The following is a 24,570-nucleotide window of genomic DNA, read 5'->3' as shown; positions in this document are numbered from 1 at the left end:
TGGGTCCTAAAGGTGCAATTCTGGGTACCACATCTAGTCCCCACCTCTCTGGCACTGTCCCCTGCTCTGCTTCCTGGCCACTGCCACAGAGAGAGTGGCTCTGCTCCCCCACACCCTTCTGTAATAATGTTCCCGCCGTGGAGCCCACGAGGCATGGACTGCAACCTCTCTTCCTTTAAGCTGTGGGCATTGGATGTCAGGTCCCAGCAACAGGAAAGTGGACCGATACAAGACCCTATCACAATTGTAATTTAAACATTTATGGTACAAACTAAATGCATGGATCCTGGGGATTGGATACCATATAATTTAGAAATGTCTTCCTCAGTAGGGAGATCTTTTACAGATGGGGAAGGGAGTAAGAGGTGGAGGAAAGGAAGAGAGAGGGAGAGGGAAGGAATTAAAAAAAAGAATTTAAGGGAGAAAAAAATGGAAATAGGACTTCTTTTTTTTTTCTTTCTTTTTTTCATTTTTATCGGTACCAGGGATCGAACTCACAACTGCCTGCTTGCAAGGCAGGTGCTTATGCCACTGAGCTAAATCCTCAGCCCCTAAACAGGACTTCTGCAAATGGGAAGGGGAATAAGAGATGCAAGGAGCAGAAAGGGATGGGAGGGGTAGTGGAAGAAAAAGGAATTAAGATGCAGTGTACCAACTCCTCACAGTAAGTATTCCTTTGTTTTTTGAGGCAGAGTCTATGTAGCCCAAGCTGGCCTTCAATTCACAGTGATCCTCCTGCCTCAGCTTCTCAAGTGCTGAAATTATAGGCATGTGCCACCATGCTTGGCCTCCCCACGATAAATGCAATCATTTTGTACCATAAATGTGTACTAATAAAAAATCTCCCTCATTAGATCATAAGCACTACTGACACAGACACAGAAGCCGTGTCATGTCTTTTTCACTCAGAGGTAGCCCCGGTGCCTCATGAAGTGCCTGGCAGGTGGCAGATACCATAAAATATTCATGAATGAATGAAGGCAGTCTCTTGGCCAGTCTCGTAGTTGGTTAAAAACCCAAAATTATAAGACAATCTATTGAAACAGTATCAGAGACCCTGCCTGGTTTCACGGTTATGTGACCCATGCAGTCACAGCAGGTCCTAAGCAAAGAGGGTGCACGCAGCTTGCTCTAGTGATCTGTTGTTGTGCTCTTATAATTCCTAATGATTTTGTCTTTGAACTTGTGTTCTGTGAATGAGGCCCGATGAGATGTGAGTAAATAATGTAATTCATGTGTCTACTATTTTTGCCAAAGCCTTTGCTTATAGCGGTCACCATGCCCTTCGAGCACAGGATTCTGGTGGACTCACTATGGGTGGAATCAGAAGCAAGTACAAGGTCAGCCTGTAGGCTATGTTCATAACTGAGCAGATAGAAACACTAACAGCCTTGAGAGAAATTGCTTCTAACACAAAAAGGAAGCAATGGATGGCTGGCGTTTCTCTCTTTCTCTCTCTCTCTCTCTTTTACTCTTCTCGCTCTGTCTCTGTCTCTGTCTCTGTCTCTGTCTCTGTCTCTGTCTCTGTCTCTGTCTCTCCCTCCCTTCTGCTCCCTCTCTGACAGAACCTTGCTATGTAGTTCAGGCTGGCCTTGAATTCACTATGTAGTCCAAATTGGCCTCCTACATGCAGAGATCCTCCTACCCAGCCTCCTGAGTGCTGGATTACTGGTGTGCACGACCAAGCCTAGTTTAGCAACGGTATTCTAATAAACATGGAAGACCAAGGAACTCTATTCATATCCTTTATTACTCTGTTGCTTCCCTTTTTCAGTCAAATATTTTTACTGAAAACAATGAGAAAGATATTAAGGATTAAAATCATAGATAGGCCTGGTAGTCCATGCCTACCAAGTAATCTCAGTACTTGGAGACTGAGGCAGGAGGACCTCAATGACTACAGGCCATCCTGGATTACATAGTGAGTTCAAGGCCAGCCTAAACTATACAGCAAGATCTTGTCTCAGGGGGAAAAAAAGAGTGAAATTAGAGCTGCTGCAAACCTACAATCTCAGCTACTCAGGAGGCTGAGGTAGAAAGACTGTAAGCAGCTAAGCAAGAATCTATTACAAAATAAAAAGGGTTAGGGATGTAGCTGGGTTTAATCCCTAGTATGGGGATGGGGGGAGTGAAAACAGTTCAATTTATTTTGTTTAGAGTTTCTACTATTCTGTAAGAAGGGAACACACATGCATGTATAAGCTACAGAATATAAATTATGGACATCAAATTAAAAAGCTTCTGCACAGCAAAGGAAACAACCAACAGAATGAAGCAACAACCTACAAGACAGGAAAAATTGTTATCAGCCATTCCTCAGACAGAGGACTAAAATCTAGAATAAATAAAGAACACAGAAAAATTAGACCCTCCCCAAATACAAGACTCAACTGAAAATTAAGCAACTGAATTGGACACTCCTCAGAAGTACAAATGACCAATAAATACATGAAAAAAATATTCAATATCACTGGCCATCTGAGAAATGCAAATTCAAACAACAGCAAGACACCACCTCACTCCACTAAGAATGGCTATCATCTATTTTGATATTGGTTTGATATTTGGTACCTACCAAATAACAACACATGCTGGTAAGTTGGGGCTTCTACCCTGTTGGTGGGAATGTAAACTAGTACAGTCACTATGGAAATCAGTATGGAGAGTCCTCAAAAAACTAAAGACAGAAATACCATTTGATCCAACTATTCCCCTTCTACGTATCTTCCCCGAAGTGTTAAAGGCACCACATTACAGACACAAGCAACAAATGGGAAACCAAAATGAATAGACACATCTCAGAAGAACTCCAAACAGCCAATGCCTACATGAAAAAATGTTCAGCATCACTGGCCATTTGAGAAATGCAAATTAAAACAACACTGAGATAACCTTACTCCAGAAGCAATGGCTATCATCAAGAAATCAAATGATAACAAATACTACTGAGGCTTCAGGGAAAAAGGAATTTCTCTACTGTGTTGGTGGGAATGTAAACTAGTAATAACCACTATGGAAATCAGTATGGAGATTCTTCAAAAAACTAAAGATAGACTCAGCTATTCCCCTTCCAAGTATCTTTCCCAAAGTGTTAAAGGTACTGTATTACAGTGATACATGCATACCCATGACTATAGCAGCACAATTTATATAACTAAATCTTGGAAACATCCTACATGCCCATCAGCAGGTGAATGGATAAAGAAAATGTGGTGTTTATACACAATGGAGTCCTACTCTGCCATATAGAAAGATAAACTTGATGTCTTTGTACATAGAGGCACCTTTTTTTTTTTTTTTTTTTTTTTTTGGTACTGGGAATCAAATTTAGGACCTCATGATTGCCAGGCAGGCCCTGTGCTACTGAGCTATATCCCTGGTCTAAGATCATAATATTAAGTGAAATAAATTAGACACACAAGCTTAAATATTGCATTGCTTCTCTTATATGAAAAGTCCACAATATAATGAAAGAGAAAAATAAAAGATAATAGGATGTAGGGAGATCTTTTCAAATGGAAAAGAGAACAAAAGATGGAGGGAGGGGATAGGGAAGGGAGGGAAAAGGAAAGGAAAGTAAGAACCTAAAGAAAAAAATGGAAATAGCGCTTTTGCCAATGTGGTGGGGACCAGAAGGAGCAAGGAGAGATGGGAGGATTAGGGGACAAGAAAAGAATTAAGGTGTTACGTACATGAAGCAACTTTCCATGATAAATCAGTATCTATTGCAATCACGTACTAATAAAAATAAAAAATACAAATTGTGTAATTTCAGTGATTCTTTGTATGAATTAAATGCACTCAGGTTTGCACTTAACATTGGCAAGGTACAAAGTAAAGGTGAGCAGTAAAGTTCATGCTAATAATCTCACATTTTAGTTTTTCTCTACTTGGAACAACATTAATAGCAAATAGTAAACACTGTGACAAATTGAATGAAACTATGGAAGGGAAATTTTGTATTTTACTACAAATAATGGCAGTTTTACCTTTTTTTTTTTCAAGCAGAGGACCCTGCATTTTGAATATGTATTAGGCTCCACGCATTATGCAGTCAGTTCTGCAGACAACTCTCAATGGTCCTTGTCCGACGTCACTGTATGATTACGTGCCTGAGTCCTCTGAGCCAAACTTAAAAAGATGTAATCTGATCTCTAGTAGGCAGCTCTTGCCTGACCTTTTTCAGGTACTGCTGAGACACAATAGGAGTTAGGCCAGGTGTCTGACACTAACCAGAGCACTATCCTGCCCTATCTTTGGGTGAGGAAATCCTATCCTTCTTCAAAGAAGTCGTATCTTTCCTGGCAATATGAAAATGAGATGATTCTGGGAAAGAAGATGACTCCCTGAAGCTACGGCTTCATGATTACTCACTGACTCAGGAATTATTATTAAGGACCCACATCGTGCCCAGGCAGTAAGCTGGTGATAAAAACGCTGAATAATGCAAGAACCTGTCCCTCTTGTAGGAGGCAGGCACAAACAGCACCGGGAGTGGTCCCCACAGAGAGATAGATGCCTGTGATGCTGTGGACGGAAGGAAGGAAGTCATTTGTCTCTGAAGGTGGGCGGAGAAGAACAACGCCTTGCATGTGAAAGGGATTTTCCTTTGACATTTATTAGGTGGCACCAGGATTGGCTTTGAGACGTTTAGGGAGTCCTCTCACCCTTAAATCACCTCAAATAAAGGTAGTTTCTAAGCATATCCAATTTAAAGACAAAACTTCTATATTCCCTCTAATGCACCCCAAAGCATTTCACATACAGAAATTCTAGGTTTCACTTTTTATTGGGTGGTCATCCCCCTCCCCATCCCTAGGACTCTTTCACCTTAGTCAGAAGGATCTTTGAGGGGTTTTTGTTGTTGTTGTTATTTAATTCAAGCCTCTTAACACTGAAAGAAAGCAGCTTTACCTTACTAAAAGGGGGAGTTCTAATGTACTGCTCTGTTCTTCCTGGGGTATAGGTGGGAATTTTTCCCCTCAGCCCTGCTGTGTCCTTAAATTTACAACAATGTTTGTACAAACACCGCTTTGTCCTTGAGAGGTGCTGAGCTCCTGTTATCAGGCACCGGATCTCCTTTTCAGTAACTGAGTGTTAAGCAAAGGATTTTTCTTAATTAATGGGTCCATCTTAGCAACCCACTTCACAGTTTTCTCCCTTATCCCTGTAACTCTAGGGATCCCACACATCATAGGACTTCCTCTGGACTCCCCAAGGATCAAAGTTTCTTGTCAGCCAGGGATTGTCACCAAATCCCACGGATCAGGGCCCAATGCAAGGTGAGTTCAAAGGTAAAGTTACTCACAGAAGCCTCTGAGGTGGGCAGGATACAGGCAATGCCACACAGGAAACCTCTCATTAAGACTTCAGCACACACCTGCCATTCATCTCCCTGCCCAAGGACCCCAGGAAAAGGAGGGGGATATAGGTGTGACTGGGGTGGCTGCCTCTCCTCCAGAGGAAAGCTTAGGGCAGCAGGTGGTTGAATGAAACACTGGCACCTCCTCAGAAGCTCTTTGGCCATGGTTCTGTGTGGTTTTTGTCTGTGGTGCTGGGCCTGTGCCTGCTCACCATGTGCTACACCACTGAGCAGTAGGCCCCCAGCCCCTGGCCAGCGGTATTGTAAAGAACCTCAACTCCTCTTCTGAAAGAATTTGGAAGTGGGTGGGGCTCAGATGCTTTATCTAAAGAATTCATGGAGTATGTGTGACAGAAATACATTCCTAATCTCTGTCTCTCTCTGGAGACTGTCCTGGCACACAAAAATATTCTCTGGGTTGGGGCCAGAAGAGGAGACACAGGGTCTGAATTGTTTTACTTAATCATGCCACCCATCCCCTCTCCATCTCCAGGTGCCAGCCCTGAACTGCACAAACCTGAGCTTCAGGGACGCCAGCAGTGTCCAGGGTTAGATGTGGCTGAGAAAAGACCAGGAGAGACAGGGTTTGCTGAAAGGAAACAGTGCGAGCAAGACTGCCTTGGGCACACAGGTGCACGTTCAGCGGAAAAGTAGGAAAAGAGTGTTTGACATTCAGTAAGCTTGACCTGGAATGACACTGAAGTGGTTCCTTTGAGTTAAGATCAAAAGAAGAAATAAATGGCAGATACACTTCTTCTCTTTAATGCCTACATGTATTTGTTTATTTGATTATAAAAGCCATATATCCACAATTTAGAATATCTAGAGATGGAGAAAAAAAAAATAAAAAACGTCTTGCCAGCCTATAATTCAAATTCCAGTAGTAAAGACACTTAACAAATGAAGAGATTTTTAAAATATTTTAAAGGTTTATTTTAAGAAGTCATTTCTGGGGGCTGGGGATTTAGCTCAGCAACGTAAGCACCTGCCTTGCAAGCAGGCAGTCGTGAGTTCGATCCCCGGTACCAATAAAAAAGAAAAAGACAAAAAAAAAAAAGAAGTCATTTCCATTCCCAGGTCATTTTACTAACTGCTACTCCATTATTACTGTGTGGGATTAACAAGATACAACATCAGTGGTCACAGACAAACCACCCTCAGAAACAAGGACCCCAGCAGAATGTGAGTTAACAGATGTTTTTCTATCTATAACTCTTTTCTTTTTTGTGGTGATTGAACATGGGAGGCACGTGCTACCACTGAGCCACACCCCCAGCTCATCTATAATTTCTTTTTTTTTTTTTTTGAGGCAGGGTCTCTCTGTGTGTTTCAGGCTGGCCTAGGGCTCACTTTGTAGCCCAGGCTGGTCTCGAACTTGCAATGATCCTCCTGCCTCAGCCTCCCTGAGTGCTAGAATTACAGAAGTGCGCCACCATACCAGGCTAATTTCTTGATATTTAAGAAATGTGTTTCTGTTGTGCCAGTGGCCCAGGCTGCAAAGGTCTGCTCAATATTCGGGCACCCCAAAGAGACCTAGAGGTGCAGGAATGTCTGACATGCTGCCTTCACTACCTCAGGGGCATAGGGAGCAATGCCAACAAATGCCTTCCCTCAAGTATGGTATCATATAATGCCAGCAAGCTGCCAAAAAACTACCTAACACAGATCACTGGTTTACATGTTTACTGTGCATGTATAGGTTATTAACATACACCGACTGACCAGCAAGCAGAAAGTTATCTTGGGTACCCTCACTATGCAATCCACTCCCCTCAGAAGTTTTGGCCTCACAATCTACCTATGAAACTTTCCCATGGTTTCCTCAGCAAGAAGTCTGGAGCACTGTACCCATAATCTACAATACAAGCTGCAGCAACAAGCCACCAATAAGCAGCACCCCCTCCCAGGAATAGGAGCCATCCTTCTTGTAGGGGCTTGCCTGTGCCTCTTCTCTTAGCGGGAATCTTGGGCCTCCAGAGAAACATACACCCCCAGTACCAGCACCTACTTTAGCTCCACCCACAGGGGACTGGGGATCTATTCCCAAATGTACAAAGGGTGCTATGAACCCATAGCCATCTAATACAAAGCAGGGCCTTGGAGCTTCTCCAGGTTCCAGGGGGCACTCAAGAAATGTGTTTCTGTTGTGCCAGTGGCCCAGGCTGGAAAGGTCCACTCAATATTCGGGCACCCCAAAGAGACCTAGAGGTGCGACGTCTACCAGAGCCAGACTCATGGCACACTGGTTGGGGATTGGTGGGTTGCTATTTGTATGTGAGGCCTCTGGTCTCAGTCAGTCCCCATTAGCAAGGCTCCTCAAGTTTGGCCCTATTCAAAGGTGAACAGAAGCGGCATAAGCGCCTGCCTTGCAAGCAGGCAGTCGTGAGTTCGATCCCTGGTACTGATAAAAAGGAAAAAGACAAAAAACAAAAACAAAAACAAAAACAAAAAAACAAAGGTGAACAGAGCATCTGAAGGCTGGAAGCGAAATGATCTTCTAATTCAATGGTTCAAGCCATGGCTGCAGGGTAACTATCCTCTGCCCATGTTCAGGGGGGTGAATTTTTGATCCTCCTGCAACCTTGACAACCTCTCTGGAACCTTGACAGATAACAGGCTTTTGGCTTTTTGTTGATCACTGCCCGATTGACTCCTCCCTGCAACAAGCCTAACCCCATTTGTGTACATGAGACCTTTGTGGGCTTCCCTGATCATCTCTTCCCCTCCTAGACAAATCTAAGGTGTATACGACACACTGTGGATATGACAGCCTTCCTCTTAGTCTCTGCTTCCCTCAGGCTGGCCACCATGGTGGTCATCTGGCAGCCTACATAGGGAGCCATAAATGACCTGAAAGAGGAAAAGTGGCTTTCTGGACCACGTGCCTCATGCCTACAGTTCATCATCCAGGACCTGGGTGTTAAGGTTAAACATCTCCTGCCAAACACCTAGTTCCTGCAGCATGAGAACATGGCCAGCATAAGGCTGCCATTCACTCACTCACTGTTTTGGGCACATCCTCCCGCACTGGCTTACACCATACAGATGGCTGCCATGAGCAACCTGAGCATGGAGTGAGCGCCCTGTCCTTACCGGCAGCTGTTCTGCAGCCGTAGTCTAAAAGAGGAGTGGCTAATGATGGATGCTAACTTCTCCATCTCCTGCCCAGTACATACAATACCATCTACCTGTGAACCTCATAGTCGTAGCAACCAAGCAGCCAAGGCACCCCCTCCCCCATGCTGTCTAAACTGCTTTCTTAAATCTATCAGTGCAGGGCCAGGGATATAGCTCAGAGGCTGAGTGCCTGTCCAGCAAGCCTGAGGCCCTGAGTTCGACTCACGGTATGAAAAACAAAACAAATCTATCAGTGCAGCCTGAGCATAGGGGTGGTATGTGGTAAACTCAAGTCACTTGGGCAGGACCCGTGGCCATGCCATTGGCTGTTATTTCATTCTCTGTATCACCACTGGACAGGTCTCCTGCATGAAACTGGCTCCGTATCTTCAATGCCTGAGTTGTCTGTGTCTGTGGACTCCATTATCTTATCAGTTTGCACTCCTTCTGGACCTGATTTACCAGCAGCTGCTATCTCTTTTTCTAGCTCTTCGATGCGGGTGTCTCCTCTTAACAAGGTTTGTGTCTCAGCCCTAAGGGGAATAAGAAATACCCATTCCATTGCCCTGGCAGTAGTGCTACTTTTCTCCCAAGATCTTTTCCAGGACATGCAAGGCTTTTCTATCTAAATGGGTGTCCCATCCATCTCCACCTAGGCCGGAGGAGGGGTCCACATCAAGAGAGGAGGCTGGGGGCTGGGGATTTAGCTCAGCGGCATAAGCGGCTGCCTTACAAGCAGGCAGTCGTGAGTTCGATCCCCGGTACCGATTAAAAGGAAAAAGACCAAAAAAAAAAAAAAAAAAAAAGAGAGGAGGCTAGTTACTGGGTACCACCCCTCAGTCTCACCCAGGGGAGTAGAGGGTTCCATACTGGGCATCACAGAATCCTGCTGTTTACACTAATTGTTCTCCTGGTCCAGCCAGGGAGGTTTACTTGAGATTTGGGCAGCTGAATGTCTGACTCCCTTTATGATCAGTGGCATGGGAACAACACTGGAAAGACCCATTCCCTTATATGCTATGATATAATATGATACAAAGCCAGAAAGTTGCCAAAAAAACTGTATAAAAACAATTACTTGTTACATGGTCACTAAGCATGTGCAGGTTACATAACACACGCTGTCTTACTAGCAAGCAAAAGGCCTAGGCAAAAAGCCTGAGTCTGGCCACCTTGTGTATCCTGACCACACAGTCTCTAAACACACAAGAATAAAAACTTAAGTGCTAGAACACACTAATTATACTTAGAAATTCAGTCTTCTTTAGAATCAATAGATGAGAAAAAAGATCAAAACAAAAGAAAACAATTGTATAGAATCCTATCATCCACTGAAGTGGCTCTCTTTGTGGCTGAGAAATAAGTACTGGGAACAAAAGAGAAATAAATGGGAAGTTAGACATTGAGATGAAAGGCAGGGGAACACAGGGAAGAGGTACAATGGAGTTAATGGCTGGAGATTGTCCTGGGAGGTAAAAAGATTCTACAGACTGGGACCTGGAAGAGGAGGAAATCCAGGATCTTAAATGTTCTTTTTAAAAATATGCTGGAGGCCGGGCATACTGGTCTATGTCTGCACTCTGGGAAGCTGAAGCAGGAGGACCGTAAGTTTGAGTCTGACCTGGTTAATTTAGGGACTGAGACGTTGTCTCAGAATTACAAAAACAAAAATAAAAAACTGGGAAGTACCTTATTGTGAAAGCCCTGGGTTGAATCCCCAATGCCATCACTATCAAAATAAAAACAAACTGGAATAAGCATTAAATGTGGTATGAACCTGTCAGGAAGTCAGGAAGCTATGTTTCAACTTTTCTTTCTTTCTTTTTTTTAAAATTTTATTTATTTCAACTTTTCTTTGAGCCTGGGTCTTGATATATTGCCCAATTTGGTCCTTAATTCCTGGGCTCATGATTCTCTTGTCTCAACCTTCTGAGTAGCTAGAACTAGAGGAATATACCACTGTACCTGGCTTTTGTCCAGCTTCTAAGTTTTTTATTTTGGGGGCTTGAGGGCACTGTGAGTTGAAGCCAAGAAGCACTGAGCTACTCCCCCAGATCTGTTTTTTGGAAACACAGTCTCACCAAGTTTCCCAGGCTGGCTTCAAACTCACACTGGAACCATGGATATCTCACCAGAACACTGTCTCTTCTGAAAATTGTAAAATTAACATCTTTAAAGATCCAAGCACAAGGACACGCATATGACAGATGATAAATATAATCACGTGGTCTTTGGTCATTCTTCCCCATTAATAGTGTGCTCCTTGTAAGAACCAAGGTGGGTCTAGCTTGTTTACTTTTGGATCCCTGAGGCCTAGCACAAAGCCTGGCAAGCAGTCAATCTTTGAAGAATGAATGAATAAATGAATGAATGAATAACAGCGATAGCCAATCCTTATATACTGCTTGATATATACCAGGCATGGTTCTGTATATTTTATCTGTATGAACTCAATCCTTATAAGAACACAATGACAGTGGTATTATTATTGTTTCCAATGTTCAGGGTCATGCAGCCAATCAAGGGGCAGATCCAGGGTTTAACCCTTGTAGCACAGCTCTGGAACCAGTGTTCTTTGTTAATCAGCACAGTATTTTGCATCTCCAAGTGGTTCACTACTACAAAGAGAGGAGAATGAAGCTAATATTCTGCCCTTTCTACAAGTTTGTTGTAAAATCAACAGAGGTAACGTATGTGAGACTAATTTGCTATCATAATCAAAGTGATACGTAATTCAAAGTGTAATTATTACCATTGCATTAAGAAACCTGGGTTTATCATCAAGGGGCTAAGATAACAAGGGAAAGGCATAGCTCAAAAACGCAGAAGAGAAAACAGGAGCCAGAAAATGGGTAGCTAAGGTGATGAATAACTGAAGGGGAGCTAGAACAGAAAGCTGATGTAAATTGGGGAAAACAGATTCAGAGCCATCTGGTTGTGGTATCAGGGCCACTGTGCATCAGGTGGGGTGGTATCTGGCACTGAAACACTCTGATTACATTGCTGCACAGAGCTGAGGGCACTGTGAGGAGTGTTGCTAGGTAAGCAGGAAGGAGCAGGACTGGGTCAGCAAGGTGAAAGGCCTGTCTAAGACAATGGGAGCAACAAATTGGGGAGCAGAATGGTGGCTGGCATTCTGGACCTCACCGGGGAGCTCTGGACCCAAGAGGGATAATCCATTACGGATAAAACCCAAACTTTCACTCTGATGAGTCTATTAAAAAGAAATTAGGGCCAATTCAAATAGAAAGAGTGGCTTTTGAGACACTTCACTGGAAGCACTGGGAGGGTCAGCAAAGAAAGGCCGGATTACTAATGCCTAAGGGATTTCCATCCATGCCTGACAGGTAGAGAATCTCAGACACTGAAGTTCAGGGTGGCATTATTATTAACTGGAGATTGCTGAGCCTTTCAAAACCTTTTATTTTCAAAGTAGCTCTCTCTGCTAGACCTAGAGATAATAGCGTCTTTACTCTTTTGGATTGTGTCTGGCTGTTAAAGGGAAAGCACCTCAAGTCCTAAATGGAGAACGGGTAGGAAGGAGATGGGATAGTGACAATTTGTGCATGATTTTCACTGAAAAATGAGAAATATTTAACTAGTCAAATGCCAAAAATGTTACAGGGACACAGGTGAGGCAGTCTAGGACGAAGACCAAGACAGCAGCTGGAGGTTAGCCACTGGCAGGAGAGACAGCTCGGAGATCCTAAACAAAAATAGGCAGTCCGACTTCCTGAAACAGCCCCTGCTGGGGCTCCTGACTCCAAGCATCTGCAGGTCACAGACCAGGCAGCTCTCTGAGGCAGGGACTGGAGCAGCAGCCGCTACAACGCTAGAACAGCGGTGGCAGCATCTTTCAGAATGCCTTTAAATAGCAACCGGAGGAAGGCAGCAGCTTTCCTGCACCCCCACAGCCACTGAAATAGAACAAAGGCAGCAGGGAAAATGGCCAGAGCCTGTGCAAAGGCAGCCGGCTGCTGCTTGTGGGGGAAGACTGGCAGCAGCATCCTGCAAAGTGATTACAAGCCAAGCCTTCAGAGTGATCCCAGTTAACACATCTGGGGGCAGGCTTCATTGTCCCTAGAGGGGCTCCAGGCAGGCACCTGCCGAGGAGGGCAGTATAGTCCTATTTCCTTCCTACACTAAAAGCCTGCTGTGTGGGCTGCACAGACAGGACCTGAAGGTGGCTCGCTACTACTTTTCACTGACTGTTTACTACATCTGGGCAGTGTGCTAAAGCCCTTCCCACACTTTATCTCACTTAATCCCAGGAGGTAGATATTACTAGCCCCAGCTTACAAATCAGGAAAAGGGCTTTAGGGAGGCGTAGAGGACACACAAGAACACAAAGCTAGAATTCAAGCCTTGCTTCTTTTTTTTTTTTTAATTCTTTTTTTTGGGTAGTGGGGATCAAACTCATGACCATGCTCTTGCAAAGCAGGCACTTATGCTGCTGAGCTAAATCCCCAGCCCTTAAGCCTTGCTTTTAAATGTGTGCATTACTAGAAAATCTGATATGTATGCAGAAGGATACTATGGAGATATCATTCTTTCTGTACCAGCAAACTTGTCTATTTGGATGGTGTATGGCTGGTGAAGGAAGACAGGAACAGCTTGATTTTCTTTGGTGGTGGTGGGGACAATCTGCTTTGGGGCTTCTTGAATATTGCAGGTTTACCTGGTCACACAGCCTTGAGTCTAGCTCGAGCTGGCCATAACTATGGGTACACAGAGCTTCTGTGCCACAGACCTATGGCATCTACTCAATGCTCTGGGACAGTGATGCTGGAATATAAGGTTATTGAGTTAGACCAAAGACCAGAGAGAACCAGAGGCCCTGTTAGGGTATGTAATATGTGCTAATATATACATGTCATGACCCACACTGGAGAACGCAATCCCCAACCCTACCAGAAAACCTGGCTCTGCAGCCCAGAGGAGTTACCAATTCTTTTGAGTGATACCATCTTTTCTAGTCAGTGATTCTTCACCATCACTGCATATTAAAGTCCCCTAAAGAACTTATAAAGTGCTTGCAACTCACCTCACATCTAAGAATAGGAATTTTATGGCTTGAGGCTTTTGTCTTTTCAAAAACATTTTTTTCTATGTTCATCATGTGACTAATAATCTAATATAAACAGATACTCCCCTGGAAATGCTTACAATCTAAAATATTAGGGACGCAATAGCACAGGACATTAGAAAAAATACTGTATAGAAGAAGATTCAGTAGTAAATATGCCATGGTTTCAAAGGTAGTGGTCACTGTCATGGCTTTGCCAATTAAAAATCTAAGTATTAATTACAAGTGCAAAGTGATGTGGACAATGGAGTCATTGACAGAAAAAGAACACAATTTTAGGAATAAATCAATATCTTTCAGTAATCTCTCAAGTTAATGGCCTCAACTCGTCAACTATAAGACACATATTGGTAAGTAGATGAAAAACAGAACCCAATGCATTTAAGAAACTCATCTACTTCAAAAAGATATTCATTGACTAAAAATCAAAGGTTGGAAAACACCACTGCATGTACCAGGACTCTAAAAGCAAACAAGGATAGCAATTTTGCTCTCAAAGTAAACTTAAAGCTAAAACCATCTAAAAGAGGGGCAAAGAGGGTCATTATAATCTAGTTAAAGAAGAGATAATACTTGTAAGTACATAGGAACCAAATAATGGATCACCTATCTTCATAAAACAAACACTTATGGACAGGAAGATCAAAAATAACACCAGCACAACCATAGTGGATGACCTCAATACCCCACTTTCACAAAGAGACAGATCAACTAAACAAAAAATCAGTAAAGAAACACCAGAGCTGAACCACATCTTTGAACAAATGGACTTAAAGATATCTACAGAATGTTCTACCATACTACAACGAATACACATTCTTCTTAGCAGCACAGAGAACTTATTATAAAACAGATCACATGTTAGTTTACAAAGCCTGCTTAAATCAAAACAAAAGAATAAAAAAATCACCCTATGTTTACTACCAGATCACTGTGCATTGAAATTAGAAAACAATCACAGAAGAAACCACAGACAATTTATAAATACCTGGAAACTTAATAACATACACCCAAATACTGAATTAGTCTATAAAGACCCACTGGGTCACAAAAGAAATCAAGGAAGAAATTAACTTCTAGAATCAAATGACAATGCCAATAAAACACACCAAAACCAATGGGACACAATCCAAGTGGTCATAAGAGGGAAGCTTATTACAGTCAATGTTTACATTAAAACAAAGAGTGAGTCTACGCCATACCACCCTGAACGCGCCCGATCTCGTCTAAAACAAAGAGTGAGCTGAAGTAAATAACTTAATGATGAACCTCAATATATCTGAAAAACAACAACAATACAAAACCAAACCAATTTAAGAAAGGAAGGAAATCATAAAGATCAGAGCAGAAATTAATAAAATTGAGACAAAAAAAGGAAAAAAAAAATAAACAAATGGAGGAGCTAATTCAAAAGAAATACTTAGCCAAACTTACCATAAGAAAGACAGAGAAGAGTCACTTCAATGCAATTAGAAATGAAAAAGGTAAAATCAGAAACACTGTTGAAAGTCAGAAGATAGTAATTATTTTAAAAAATTGTATTACTGCTGGGGATTTAATTCAGTGGCATAAGTGCCTGTCTGGCAAGTGCAAGGTCGTGAGTTCAATCCCCGGTACCACCCCCCCCCAAAAAAAAAAAAAAAAAAAACAGTTGGGAATTACTAGGAGGAATTAACCTAATAAGGAAGTGAATGACTTCTAAACAACAAAAACTACAGTACTCTAAAAAAGGAGATTGAAGAAGATTGAGAAAATGGAAAGATTATACTACAAAGCCATAATGAAAAACACAGCAAGGTACTGACACAGAAGCAGACGTGTGGAGCAGTGGAACAGACTGGAACAGTGATGGAGAACCTGCTGTAAAGAAGTGTCCAGATCGCAGCCCCAACCCACTTATTTATCATGAAGTGCCAAAGCTGCATTTAAATCGGAATACTGAGGTTTAGTTTGGGAAAAAAAAAAACACCTCAAGCCAGGTGTGATGGTGTATGCCTGTAATCCTAGCACTCAGGAGGCTGAGGCAGGAGGATTACCATGAGTTTGAGGGCAGCCTGGGCTACAAAGTGACCTCAAGACCAGCCTGAACTGCACAGTGAGATCCTATCTCAAAAAGACAGGAAACAAACCTCATATGTTAATATCTTTTGTCTTAAAAGAAAAACACAGGGGGCTGGGGATTTAGCTCAGCGGCATAAGCGCCCGCCTTGTAAGCAGGCAGTCGTGAGTTTGATCCCTGGTACCGATAAAAACGAAAAAGACAAAAAAAAAAAAAAAAAAAAAGAAAAACACAGTAAAGTGTGCTATAAGTTTGCTACTACTAGACTAGAGGAGGTGAAAACACCAGATATACTCAGCTAATTGATCTTTGACAAAGGGGCCAAAATCTAACATTGGAGAAAAGACAGCCTCTTTAGCAAATGGTACTGGGAAAATTGGCTATCAATATGCAGGAGACTGCAGTTGGACTCATATCTCTCATCATGTATTAAATTAAAATAAAAATGGAGGGGCTAGAGATTTAGCTCAGCGGCATAAGTGCCTGCCTTGCAAGCAGGCAGTCGTGAGTTCGATCCCTGGTACCGATAAAAAGGAAAAAAACAAAAAAATAAAATAAAATAAAAAAAAAATGGATAAAAAATTTAAATATGAAAAACAGATACATTCAATCTGCTGGAAGATAAGAATAAGTGAAAGCTGGGCATAGTGGTGCACATCTGTAATCCTAACACTCAGGAGGCTGAGACAGGAGGATTGCCATGAGTTCAAGGCCAGAACTTTCTGAACAGAACTACAATTGCATAAGAAATAACAGCAAGAATCAACAAATGGGATATAAAGTTAGAAAGCTTCTGCATAACAAAGGAAACAATCAACAGAGTGAAGTGACAACTTACAAAATGGGAAATTGATTTTGCCAGGTATTCCTGACAGAAGACTAATTTTTAGACTACATAAAGAACTTAAAAAAATTACCCCCTCATAAATGAACCAATCAAAAATGGGCAAGTGAAATGCACAGGCACTTCTATATCGTGAGTTCAAACCTAGGCCAGCCTGGGCTACACAGTTGAGTTCAAACTATGAGTTCGAGGCCAGCCTGGGCTACAAACTGAGTTCAAACCTACATAGTGAGACACTGTCTCAAGCAAACAAACAAACAAATAAAAACAAACAAACTAAAACAAAACAAAACAAAACAAAAACCCAATATGCCTTGTATCATTCTGACTCAGGATTCCTCTTCCCAGTTAATTTGAGGAAAGCATATCTGCAACCCAACTGCAACCAAAACAAAAACAAAGTAAAGAACTTTAGTTGTTTCCAAGTATGGAAGGAAGAAAAGCAGAATTTCCCTCTTAAAAGAACTTGTTCAGACAATACCAGTTCTTAGGAAATCTGAACAATAGACTTTGGAAATCCCAAGTTTTCCAGTTTAAGGTCTGAGAATGTTTAGTTACTGCAAAAGCAGGTATAAAGAAATTCAAGAGAAGAGTCCACGCCTCTGAGAAATGATTTCATCCATCCTCTCCCCCAGAATATAAAAAGGAAGTGTGGGGCCCACAGCTTTCCGACACAGCTATGTGGACTGATCACTGCAGCACCTACTCTAATCCTGAGCCAACAAAAGAAAGTGAGGACTAACTACCTGGGAAGGCTGGACTGGTTTTTCTTTCTTTCTTTTTTTTTTTTTGTCTTTTTCCTTTTCATTGGACCAGGCATCGAACTCACGACTGCCTGCTTGCAAGGCCGGTACTTATGCCGCTGAGCTAAATCTCTAGCCCCCTGGACTGGGTTTTCACAAACAGTATGATATTAAGTGGAGCTCCAAAGCACATGCACAAGTTTATAACATTGGATGGATGGGGAAGGGGAAAGCATTTTAGGCATCAGAATGGAATAAGATATGGAGGCTTCCAGGAGGGCTTTAGGGCTCTGAGGGGAAGTATGAGAGAGAAACAAACAGAAAACATGGGGTCCGCAGTATGCAGGGCCTTGTATGTCTTGCAAGGAGTTTGGTTTTTGTCTCATAGATCACAGGAGGCAATGAAAAAAATACTAGCTGGGATTGGATTTAAGGAAAATATCTCTGGCCCAAGTTCTCTTACCATTCTGAATAACTGAACAGGGTGAATTCAGGAGCATCAGAGAGAAGAAAGCTCAGTGGTAAAGCACAGAAGTTTTAAGAACTCAGGTTTGTCCCAATGTGCCTGTAACAGTTCACTCTTCCTCAAGTATAACCTTGCATCAGTTCTAATTAGTTCTTACAGAACAGTCAAGTTGGTGATAAGACAGTCAGGGGTGTCCCTAAATTTTACCTCTTACTGGTTATGTGACCTAAGCAGCTACATGTAAACTTTCTGGACCTTGATTTTCTTTCTTCCTTTTTTTTTTTTTTTTTTGTCTTTTTCATTTTTATCGGTACCAAGGATCGAACTCACAACCGCCTGCTTGCAAGGCAGGTGTTTATGCCGCTGAGCTAAATCCCCAGCCCCTGATTTTCTTATTTGTAAATGGACTGAATAAGCACATTTATCTCATGAATCTGTTTGGAGGATTCAGGAAGATAATGGATATCCAGAGCACAGTGGCATACAGTAATCCCTTAATAAATGTAAGCAATATTATTATTAAATACCAAACCATGGAGGCCATGGAATTATTTGGAGCACATCTGCCATGAGCAAACAAAGCATGGGTGGTAAGCAATGAGCTGGAACAGACTCCAGAGCACCAATCTAGTGGGTCATCTCCTGTCACCCCAAGGAGGGTGTACTTAATCAGAACTCTTCCCTTCAAAGGATGAAGCAAAGATAAAAGGGTTTTGCAGCCTAGAGGCCCATCAGATAATCAGTGTAATCATTCTGAGGGAGAAGAAAGTCCTGAGTCAGGCTGTAGGGCAGGAGGAAAAGCTGCAAGACTCTTTCTTCAACCTGGCAGCTCTGAAAGGATTTGGTTTCTTTTAGTTTCTCTCTGCTCCCTGCTCTCCCCAGTTCTGTCTATGTCATGGAAAGCTGTTGGGTTGCGTAGTCAGTGGCTGAACTATTGGTTTTGGTGAGTGAGAGTGGAATACGAGAATGGGCAAAAAAGGTTGTTTCATGTCTCTGCTCTCTGAAGAGTTGTTGTTGGGTCCTAGAGGTCAGGGGACCTGTGTTTAATGCAGCCCAAATTATTCTTCCATCATTCTCCTGGGTAGACAGCAAATATGCTGTAAAGAGGTTGTTTGGTCTGTCACCCTTTGGGTATCATGGTTTCTAGGACATGAAGCAGACTTCTGTTAGCCATGATCTGAGCAGAGACTGTCTGGCACTTCAGTGTCTGAGTCCTTCAGATGACAGCAACATAGAAGATGTGAAGTGAGCTGAGAAGCCAGGTTGATTGAGCTCATCTATTGCTCTGCCACTTGGCAACTGCTAGACAGTTGCATATCTTCTCTGTTCTAGCTTCCTCGTGTGGGGTACTAATCATAGCCAAATAGGGCTACTTTGATTAGAGGAATTAATTCATTAAGGGGCTCACATATAAGTATTCAATAAATGTTTTAAGTTAGCTTTAATATGCTCTGTTTCCCCTCCCCCAGGGTCAGAGATTGAACCTGGGCTCTGTACATGGCAGGCTAGCACTCTACCACCAAGATACCCCTCCAGCCCAATATACCCCAGAACCTCAGAAATTTTGTTACAAATGTATCTCTCTTACAAATTGAGATAATATTTTGATCTGTTTGGAATTTTATCAAGAACCATTTGCCATTTTGGAAGAGCAGTCTACTTGATGTCATTCATGGTATTTCTGAGATGCCAATATAAGAAATCTGAACAAGTATGTATTGTAGCTGATACGTTCACGGTAATTCTACATACTAGAGCAACTGAATGCTGAATGATTAGCTTATTATGTCTTAGAACTGGCTTAAATGGTTATAAATTAAAATATATATTATTTTCCTATAAACTTGCCTTTTTATTTCTTTAGGTACACAGGTTAAGAAGCTATTCATTTCAGGGGGCTGGGGATTTAGCTCAGCGGCATAAGCACCTGCCTTGCAAGCAGGCGGTCATGAGTTCGATCCCTGGTACCGACAAAAAGTTAAAAAAAAAAAAAAAAAAAAAAGAAGCTATTCATTTCAGCAGGTTAAAGGGAGCACTACAAAGTATTTGCTAAAATAATTTATTACAATAAAAGCTCACTGGGCCTGATCCAAAGAAAGGGGAATGACATAGTAGACTTTTGCAAACCTGGTACTTAATTTGTGCACTGAATCACCTTAATAATGTTACCTAAGATACCTTGGGTAATATGACAAATCTTGTTCCAGATGAATGAGTAAATTAAACACAAGGACAAGAAGGGAAAAAACTAAACTGGCACTGGCCAGTGACTGGAAATGAGTGCTAATTCTTCTGGCATTAGCCTTAGAAAATGAGTTGTAGCCAAAGTGTCTTCATAAGCTTGAGTTTCTCCATTCATCAAATAAGACACCTGGGTACTTTCCCAAAGTATGTACCATGAAACATTATTACTTAGCACGCTTATAATGGAAATTGATTTAGTAAAATTGATTTAGAAATTGTAAATTGTAGTAAATTGATTTAGAAAATTGCTAGTTTCCTTTGCTACATGATGTTAAAGGCTAACATGCACTGAATATCCAGGAAGGGATTGGACATTGCTTGCAGCAAGCATTTTCCAAATCGATTTAACAATGAACAACTTATTTCAAAAGAAGAAATTCATGAGGTTGGTATACCAGGGGAAATTTTTGTGCTACATTAAATTTAAATGTCTCAGTCCCTGCGAATCAGCAGCATGCATGGGCTGCCAGGGGGACATCAAAATCCCAGGCTTTTCCCGTGAGTCAGAGCCATTTATGGGCTGCAGGGGAAGAGAACAAGAAGTCGCCATGAAGCAAGCCCTCTCTGAGAGTCAGCAGCATGCATAGGCCGCAGCAGGGGAGGGCCAGACTCTAGCCCCTTCCAGCATGTGGACTGGGAAACAGGAAGAGCCAACTCCCTCCATGCCCCTCTGCCAAAAGTGACCAGCCGATCCAGAGAAACACAGGCTGTGATGGTGGCTATTGAGGTTTGATGCTTGCGGTGCTTGGTGTTTCACTGACCTTGCAGGTCTAGGTCACTGGTCTGATCATCTAGTCAGAGGGTAAAGGTACATAGTATGGCATCTAGGAGGATCTCCTGAAGGTGGTAGCCGTTGTTAATTCCCTATTATCTTGTTTTGAAGTTCTGTATCATTTGCATTGTTTTGTTGGGCTGGGTTTTATTCTGTTTTGTTTTGTTATATCCAATGGCATGGGTAGGTATTTAAAAAATAGCAAGATATGTTATGGCAGCCATTTTGGATTTACTGTTATCTTGTTTTGAAGTCTTACTGCATTCGTTGTTTTGTTTTTGTTGATTTTATTCTCTCTGTTTCATTTGATTTTTACTATGTCTGAAGTTATCTGCAGCTATTTTGAACACAAAAGGCATTATGGTAACTATTGTTGAGTTCATATTGTTTTGAAGTCCTGTGTCACTTATACTGGTTTGTTTTGATTGGCTTTACTGTTTTATTTTGTTGGTTTTAGTCTCTTTAAAATAAAAATTTAAAAAATTTAAATGTCTCTAAGGTCTCTTCTACTCTGACATTCTAAAAGTATTTGACTTTAAATGTCTACATAAAAGACTCTTCCTCTCGACTATCTCAGAACAGAGTAAGAAAGATAAGGAAAAAGCCATCCTACATAAAAGAAAGTATCTTTTCTATTTTATTTTATTTTTCCCACCCCTCCAAAAAACCATAAAGAAACATCAACCTAAATCATATTTATTAAGGTGTTGGGAAGAGGCCATGTTCTTCATAAACAGAAAAAAAAAACCATTTAACTACACTGCAGCATTCTTCCTTTCATACATAAAGGTAACTCGCCTGTGATGTTTTGTGGGTAACAGGAACCCACAACCCTTTCTGTGCTGGTGAACTATATATCCGTAACAACCCCCTTAAGTTATACAATGAAACAAGAACCTTAGACAATTCTTCACACATAGCTCACATAGCCCTTAACTTCCACCTCTCTACTAACATCCTACCTAATTCTTGAAACTACCATAAAACAGAAACCACTCAGACTGTGTTCCTCCCCTCTCACTAACTCGGAGGAGACAGCAAGAACAATCATCAATGGCAAGTGGCAGTTGCACTCAAGCAACACCAAGAGCTGGCTTCACACTCGGGAGGGAACACTACACGTCCTCCTCGTGGCTTCTGGTGCTCTACACAATCAGAGAAGCTTCTCTCTCTCTCTTTTTTTTTTATCAGTACCAGGGATCAAACTCACAACTGCCTGCTTACAAGGCAGGTGCTTATGCTGCTGAGCTAAATCCCCAGCCCCAGAGAAGCTTCTCTAGTAACATACTATAGAGATGATTCCTGAAAGTATATCCTTAAAAGAAAGTATCTTAAGTCTCAAGCAGAGCTGGGTATGGTGGCTCATGCCTGTAATCCCAGCAGTTGGGAGGCTGAGACAGGAGGATCATTGTGAGTTTGAGACCTCCCTAGGCTACAAAGTGAGCTCAAGGCAGGCTTGAACTGCATAGAGAGATCCTATCTCAAAAAGACCAAAAAAAAAAAAAAAAAAAAAAAAAAATCTCAGGCAGAAGAGGAAGACAAATCAAGGAGTAACATATGTAGATCTACCTAAATGCTAAGCAGGAGAGGCAGAAATGTTAGGGCCTCCAAACTGTCACTTATGTTATCACTAGAGAAGACTGAAAATGTATAGTTTAGCAGTCACAATAAGGTACTGAGTCCTAACCTCTTATTTCTCAATCTATCACCAACATCATATAGATGTGACTAAGTTAATACTGAGGAAATTTACAGGGCTTGGGGCTGGAGGTTTAGCTCAGTGGCATAAGCGCCTGCCTTGCAAGCAGGCAGTTGTGAGTTCGATCCCTGGTACCAATATAAAGGAAAAAGACAAAAAAAAAAAAAAAAAAAAAAAAAAAGAAAGAAAAATTTACAGGGCTCTCCCACGGTCCTAGGCATTGATCCAGGGTCGTCTCTCCCAATATGGTGGAGGCAGAGCACAACTGTATACAAACCTGCACCCCCGATACTCCAGTTGGCCCAGTCAGGTTGGTTGATCTGGAGATAGACCTGCAATCTTAACTGAATATTAATTCCCTTCCCTAGAATTTCTGCATTTTGGGGCACAGAAGGAATCTGAGTGTTAGAAGCTAAGATGTGACATTGTGCCAGAGTCAGAGATCATGTGGAAAAAGTGGAGATGGAGATGGTGTCTGAGAATCTTAAAAGTTGAAATGTTCCACTTGCCCACTCAGAGGTTCCATTTTGGGATGATGAAAACATCCTAAAATTAGGGAATGTGATGGGTGCATAACTTTATAAGTATATAAAAATGATGGATTTTAACTTAAAGAAAAAATTTTTAAAAGGGTAAATTGTATGGTATATGAATTATATCTCAATTTAACAAATTGAGGAAAAGATAAAATACAAAGTGGGGGAAATAGGGGCTCTTGTGCAGTTGATCAATTCACATCCTTCTGGGTCCGCAGCAGAGGCCCTGCTGAGCACTGCCCGTCTGCCTGGCCTTGACCTGAACTCTGTCCAGTTCACCAACTTCCCTTAGGTTGTGTGTGTCCCCAGCCTGGCATCATTACCACCCTTCTGATGCCTTTCCAGCCTGCTCTTTCAGCTTCTGGCTCAGCTCCTGAGGCAAATATGCCTCTGACCATAGCCTCTGAAGTCTCTAGCCATAAATTCTCTTTAACTCAAAGGTTTAAGAGTATGACTTGTCAGTTACTATCCCATATATGAGTCTTGTATTTGACAGGCAGAAGAGCTCCTTGGAAAAACAGGCATTCATTAATGACTAAACATTCAGTTTTTAATGTGTGGGAAAGAACATTTGAAAAGCTGTGTCTGTGTAGTATGACTGACTTTTATGGAAGTAAAAGACAGCAAAGTAAGTAAGGCTTGAGATAAAACACAGTAAAACATTTCTAAATACATGTAACAGGTGTAAAGAGTCATCACAACTTTTTGATAACATTTTGACTCAAAGAAGCAATGAAGGGAAATTTAAGCAATTTCAGGGGAAAAAAAAAACCGATGCTAAACAGAAACTAGAATTTCATAAAAGTTTCTAACCAACTGACTACAATACCATTTTATGCTCCACATGGGGAATTAAACCAGGTAATGGTGTGCTTTTACATGAATAGGGTCACTGTGATGAAGACACACGCGGCTAAGATCATTAGTAGAGTTGAGTGGGTCCCAACCCAGCACAACCAATATCATTAGAAGACACCCACACAAAGACAGAACCCCACGGGAGAGTGCAGGAGTTGGTAAGGCAGGGGCAGAAGTGCACAGCCACAGCCAGTAAACCCCAGGGTGCAGCAGATCCCCAAAAGCTCAGACAGCCGAGGAAGAATTTCCCTGCAGGCTTCACAGGAGTCTAGCTCTGTGGACACTTTGATTTTGTGTTTTTATTCTCTAGAACTATGAGACAGTAAATTTTTATTGTTGTAAGACATCTAGTTTGCAGTACTTTTTAATGACAGCCCTGGGAAACAAATATGAGGTCTAAGGATTTTTTCTTTGAAGAATGAAATGAGCAATAGCAATTAGGATAAGAGTAAGTAAAGAGGAAAGTGTTTGGGAATAAGAGACAATTTATGATACACAGAGAGACAGACACACAGAGATATTAGGAACTGAACCTAGAGTCTTCACACTGAGCTATATCCCCACCTCTTTTTAAAGTTTCTGAGTGCTGGGGATTTAGCTCAGCGGCATAAGCACCTGCCTTGCAAGCAGGCGATCGTGAGTTCGATCCCTGGTACCGATAAAAATGAAAAAGACAAAAAAACAAAAAAAAACAGTGTGAAACCATTCAAGAGAATGAAAGTATTTCAGGGTATTTAGAATCAGCTAACAGAAACCGAACTTCAGTTTCTATGTGATCTCTTTG

The 24,570-nt window shown here is 41.8% G+C and overlaps 1 protein-coding gene and 1 pseudogene across 1 annotated transcript in view; both read right to left on the bottom strand.

The window, feature by feature from the left end:
* The window catches only part of Tango6 (transport and golgi organization 6 homolog), a 210,287-nt gene that overhangs the window by 3,792 nt on the left and 181,925 nt on the right, over positions 1-24,570 (bottom strand). The window lies entirely within an intron of this gene.
* On the bottom strand, positions 21,685-22,011 carry LOC111757452 (small nucleolar RNA U3; annotated as a pseudogene).

This window comes from Cavia porcellus, unplaced genomic scaffold, assembly GCF_034190915.1.
Source record: "Cavia porcellus strain 051 isolate PalLab524CR breed Dunkin Hartley unplaced genomic scaffold, mCavPor4.1 scaffold_4, whole genome shotgun sequence".
NCBI lineage: Eukaryota > Metazoa > Chordata > Mammalia > Rodentia > Caviidae > Cavia > Cavia porcellus.
The sequence above is the reverse complement of the archived record's forward strand: the minus strand, read 5'-3'. Positions and strand labels throughout refer to the sequence as shown.